Source organism: Oncorhynchus mykiss, chromosome 1, assembly GCF_057628025.1.
Source record: "Oncorhynchus mykiss isolate SJ-2025 chromosome 1, ASM5762802v1, whole genome shotgun sequence".
Taxonomy (NCBI): Eukaryota; Metazoa; Chordata; class Actinopteri; order Salmoniformes; family Salmonidae; genus Oncorhynchus; species Oncorhynchus mykiss.
The window spans coordinates 14473508-14479605 of NC_143022.1; the positions used below are offsets into that span (position 1 = coordinate 14473508).

General features: G+C 40.4%; 1 protein-coding gene across 1 annotated transcript in view; it reads right to left on the reverse strand.

Moving 5' to 3' along the window:
* Positions 1-5621, reverse strand: part of elovl1b (ELOVL fatty acid elongase 1b) — a 29368-nt gene extending 23747 nt beyond the window's left edge. The window contains exon 1 of the mRNA XM_021623933.3: positions 5484-5621. The gene's annotated coding sequence lies outside the window, so the exon portion shown is untranslated. The remainder of the gene's footprint in view (positions 1-5483) is intronic.
* Between the last annotated feature and the right edge of the window lie 477 nt (positions 5622-6098).

Below are 6098 nucleotides of genomic sequence, written 5' to 3' on the forward strand. Positions count from 1 at the left end.
AATTGGTGTTCCCAGGCAGGGACAACCTATCATGTCCCAGCAGTGTCTCCACTGCGAGTCACCAGCCATTTTATTTGACAGGAAAGGGAAGTTGAAGCCAGGATGTGGTTAAATAACACCCCCAGCATGGTTCTGTATGAACTCGTTCCATATAAGAAGTTGTTTAGAAAAGTGGAACAAGTTCAATTTCACCACTCATTGAAATTAATGTTATATTCTGTTATTTTATGATTGTGCAATGGATCAGAAGCTTGCCTTTGCGCTTTCGCCTCTTTTTAAAAGCACATTTGTATACATAAACAAAAATAAGCAACCCTTCTTTAACACTATAAGCATACTGCCGCACTAAAAATAACGTACCTTGAAATAAAATATTCACTACTTGTGTAAACCACCAAAATGTTTACTCAACATTGCATTACCTTATCTAACTACTCCATCTATTGAATGAATCTTTGTCATACTAAAACCTTAGTGAAAACATCACATATTTGACTACTGGGGGGGACAGACAGTCATTCAGCAAGCCAGCGGGATGGCACACTTTCTCTACAGAGAGAAGTGTCAGTCAGTAGTTTTCCAAGGTTGTGTAGGAGTAGAGCCCCTGGTGACAGATCTGTCAGTTTGGTCACCTACCTCAAACTAGGCTATTCCTGGCATTTGCCTTAAGATAATAACCAAGAGGTAGTACTGATTATTACTCCAACAGCGTCATTCCAAAAACACCCTTCCACAATTATTACTGAAGTATATCTTATCAGAACTGTTTTCAACATAGGATAACATTACCTGCTTCAGATGACATTTGAAAAAGTGCTCATTACAGAATTATAACTGTTCCAAACAATCAGATGCATATGAAACCTGCCTCGGGGATGTTTACTACCCTCTAAAGGTGGGAACAGGGAGGAGGGGTAGAGGGTTTGAGTCACTGGTCAGGATAAATATTTGCAGGTATTTCTCCCTCATCACAATACTAAAACATGTCAATCATTCTTTACAACTGTCATGATTATACCTTTTGGTATCAAAGTGGGACTGTGTGTAGGGTTGACACACACTTCAAAAACACCTTCCTCTTTTAAGTTCTGTATGGGTGGTCACACAAGATCACCACTTCCCTTCTGATAAATAGAAAGTTTTTTTTTTTTACTTATCTCCGCACTTGAAAAAAGGAACTACACTCTGGACACAGATGTCAGTTCAACATCAACATTTTGATTTACATTTGGTTGAGGTGTCAACTATTGTGAATTCAATGTGAAATCAATTAAACGTTTCACCACATCATTGGATTTAGGTTCAAAGTTAAGTGAAAAACAAGTTGATGACTTTTTCCACATTGATTCAACGTCATAATTCTGATTTTTGGGGTTGAAATGGTCTGGGGAAAAAATTTGATTCAACCAGTTTTTGCCCATTGGGTAGTTACTCATTTGCCAGATAAAGGGTTCAACTGACACAGGCTTTCTCAATTCATCTTTCCTAAATTCCTCACATCCTCACCTTTTCTATCACATTGGAGAAGGTCCAAGGTCCCTCCCTAGCATGTGGTTAAAAGGTAACATCCTGAAGTCAGACTTTACATAATAAGCATGAAACACGCCTAGAATCTCACTGCCGTTAGACTGCCAATATCTACTTATCACCAGCCGTTCCTTCATTACAAAAGGATTCTTCAGCTTTCCCCATACGATAACTCTTTTTGGTTCCAGGTATAATCCTTATGGGTTCCATGTCAGCAAGCAGCAGGGTTCCATGTAAAACCCTATGGAAAGGGTTCTACCTGGAACTGGAACCAAAAGGGTTCTATCTGGAACTAAAAGGTTTCTTCAAAGGGTTCTCCTATGGGGACAGCCGAAGAACCCTTTTAAGTTTTCTAAGCACGTAGAACAAAAGCGGTACTTGCTGCTTGCTGACTCGGGAGCGATGAACCTAGTGATTCTACTTGTAGAATTGCAATGCTTGCCAACATCTTGACTTTGAGCCAATCAGACAACATTTTTTGCGTACATCTCCGGATAAGCCAGTCACACTTCATATGCAATGTAGGCTATGGGATAGGAGCTAGGTAAGTGCACAGATGCAATGCACACAACACTAAATACGTCCTCCAAGCTAGCTAATCACAGCAGCTAGTATTGACATTATAATTAAATCATAATGGATTAGCTAGTTTCCATCAAACAGCTGCCTGTGTTAGCTGCCGAGTTAGCAAAGGACACTGCACTAGCTATGTTGTGCTAGCTAGCGAATATGCTGACCTTAACTAGCATGCTAAACATTTGGCTTTGAGCTGGCACTTGCAGTATGGAATTATGGAGAGTGAATAAAATTGTTTCTTCGTCATCTTTCCAGGTAGCTATCTAACTGAGGCCATCTGGCTAGTATCCAGGTCACAGTTTGAAATGAGAACTTGTTCTCAACTGGCCTACCTGGTTAAATAAAGGTGAAATAAAAATAAATAAAAATAGTATCAACAAGGGCTTTCTTACAAAATCACAACATTAGCGCAGCTAGCTTGGAATCAAGACCATAAGCAACACACACGGACATGCAAAGCCAAACAACACTACTGCCACCTTCTGGTTTGGAGTAATTTAACAAGGCTGAGTGGCTGACTGCTTCCAAGGTCTTTGCTGTGTGAACACAAAAGAGGTTGACTGCCGACACTGTTCAGAGGTGCTAAGTGCTGTTGGCAGGCAAACGTTTGACAATCCTACTGGTGCGTCTTGAGCTTTTAGTGTAGAGCAGGTCTCACAGACAGCGTAGGATTATACAAGACTATGTAGGTTACGCAATGTATGGAATGACAGCATCCATAATGTCTGTGAGGAATGCATTGCCTCTTATGAAAATAACTTCCAAACACTAATAAGCACCCCATATCAAATCAATTAATTAATCCATTGAACGCTTATGGTAAACCTAGAATGAGTTGCTCGGGGAAATTATGTTGATGTTCGATCCAGGTGCAGATTTCTTGGCCGTCTGAGGTGACTAAACATTCCACATAGTACAGCGTACGTGAAAGAGAAAGTTGGTTCGCAAAATTCTTACGGAAAAAAAAGTATTCTTCAGTGCCTTCTATCAACTCAATGTGCTGAGGCAAAGTAAGTGATTTCATTTTAGCTATCACGAGGCTCCTCTTAAGGACACAAGCAAATGCCTTAATCTGATGGGAGAGTAGAGCAATTGGCCAACTCTTAAGAGGAACAAGTTAAGCCATTGTCCTCTCTGTATTAAACCGCTGCTCCCGAGTGGTGCAGTAGTCTAAGGGAGCAGCGGTTTAAGGCACTGCATCTCAGCGCTAGAGGCGTCACTATAGAGCCTGGTTCAATTCCAGGCTGTATCACAACCGGCCGTGATTGGGAGTCCCATAGGACAGCGCACAATTGGCCCTGCGTCGTCTGGGTTTGGCTGGGGTAGGCTGTCATTATAAATAAGAATTTGTTCTTAACTGACTTGCCTAGTTAAATACATTAACAAATTACTAGATGGCTGAGGGGAAAATTACATGGGTAAAGGAAAGGTAAAGGAGATACCTAGTTAGTTGTACAACTGAATGCATTCAACTGAAATGTGTATTCCGCATTTAACCCAAACCCTCTGCCTTAAATTGACATCCACTGCCTTGCTCAGGGGCAGAACATATTTTTACCTTGTCAGCTCTGGGATTCGATCCAGCAACCTTTCGGGCACCAGTCTTTTGCTTGATGGACAATCAAGCAATGAGCAAGAGCATAATATGATGACCCAAAGACTGTAGGTATAATGTAGGTTTCACAGACAGAGATTAACCCCAGTCCTGAACTAAAAAGCCTATATTTTATTTTGGGGCTTAATCGGTGTCCGGGAATCCGGCTGAAAATGTTCTTACACATCTGATGCAATTGCTTTGCGCAATTCGCCGCGAGACAAGGTTATCCCTTTAGGCAGTAGCCATTGACACTCATCGGACGATAGAAACATGATGCATACTGTGTGTAAACAGTGACACCGCTCCATTAAGATCCTAATATTTACATTAGCATCAGAAAACAAACAGGGCCAGTCACCTTGAAGCAGTTTCTCACACGCCATTCAAATATTTGGCTATAGTTTCAAACCGTTGCCCCAATGGCCCAAAACATTTACATGTCAAAGAAATGGCCTTGTGATGTGAGAGATAACAATCCTCCGTAATCAACATACATGGACGTAACCATTAACAATGGAACAAATCATTTATCCACACTACCATTGAAGAGTTAAATACACAGAATAATCATTAATGTTGATAAGCTGATAGCTGGCATCAGTGTGTATTGTGACAGTGATAGTATCCTTTGACAAAAAGAGAGCAACGGAAAGTGAGAGGAGCCTTCATGGGAAAGTGGAATGCTTTGCAACGGAAGCTCAAGGGCAAGTTGGTTTGCCCTGGCACTTACAGAAGCAATGTGTTCAGTTCAGACTGCAGATTCTCCACACTTGGTTGAGTTGATAACCAAACACAATTCAATATCACATTTATTTTTTTTAAATGAGCTTGAAACCAGAGCTTGAAACCCTTGGCCTATTGTATTGTCTATTTTTTGTTTTACTCTGGTTTGAATTGAAACGATAGCGGTTGTTGAATTTGCAAATGCCCAATAGTATTGTCACATTTAATTTGCACTGTTAATCCCAACCTTTGGAATGACTTCAATAGTAGCAGTGAACCTATTTAGGTTTTAAGTGGAGATATCTCAGAAATCAGTCAGTCATTCTCACTATAGCCGTTGTTAATAGGCAGTGACAAATAGCATAGCTAAGTAGGGCTGGGCTTGTTAAAACCCTGGCTTGGAGACCGAAGGGTAGCTGTAGTTAAATACATTTTCCAGTAGGAAGTGCTGCCCTGCTTATATATATTTTTCCATCTGATAAGTGGATATCAAAGGTCTGACATTGTTTTAAGGGTAAAACTCAACGTATATTATACAAGGTTGAAATTTGGTTACCATGGTGACGTAATCCTGTGGCTGAAATTTTACACTCAAATCAACCGTTTACGTTGATGACTTTCTTCAAATCCAATGCATTTCCCACGTAGATTCCACGTCACAATAGGTCCACAAATTACGTTGAAACGTTGATTCAAACACTTTGTGGCCAATGGGGTGCGCAATGATGTTGACAACAAAACAGTCAAAGTTGTAGGGAATAGGGTCTGCATAGCCACATGACGCAGTTACAAAAATGAAATGTGTAACTTCACTGACAAAGTTTATCAAGTTAAGTGGTTTTCAAATCCCCTACCATGACTAATCATATGCATGGTAATATAATAGGCGACTACAGTGACATTGTCATAGCCAACAATTAGCATATAATGTAGATTGCCTTCAGCCAAATAGGTTACCTGTTTTACAATAGTTAAACTAGAAAAATAAGTTGAATTCGCAAATGAATTTTATACAGAACAGCAAGTATGCTATAATTAGTGAAATAAAAGTTTTACCCACCTGGAACAAAGTGGTGGAGAGCGTGAGAAGTTAGAAGAGAGAACCGTTAAAACAAGTGGTGTGGTGTGTCGTCCTTCAGGGCTGAGTTCAGTACGAAAAAAGGAAATGCAATGTTCAATTAAACGGAAACAAAGTTTTAAAAATGGGTTGGGGAACCCTGTCAGCATGGCCGCTTCGCTATAAATGTCACTAATTTCTTCAAGCCACACTCCGCCACACCCACCAAACGTCTGTTCAAGAACTCTGAAGAACGTTCCGTTCAGCAGAAGCCGTTAGGCAATGTAGCGAACGTTTAATCAAACTGAACGCACCCATCGTAAAACGATTGTACCGCACTCCTTTTTTTAACGTTTTGATGAAACAGGAAAGGGTGGGCGGTTAAAGGAAAAGGTGGAGTCTTTTTTCAGTCGAACTAGTTTAGACCCGTACCAATGTGCACGCTGAAACTGATCAGGACATTGATTGTCTGCCCAAACTGAGAAAAAAATATATACATATTTTTTAAACATACACTCAAAAACCTGTTTTAATGATCTCCTAAACTAACCCATCACCTATAGGCCACCCTATGTACCATTTATTGCACCGCTTTAGGCCTACAGTACTGGCTCCCGT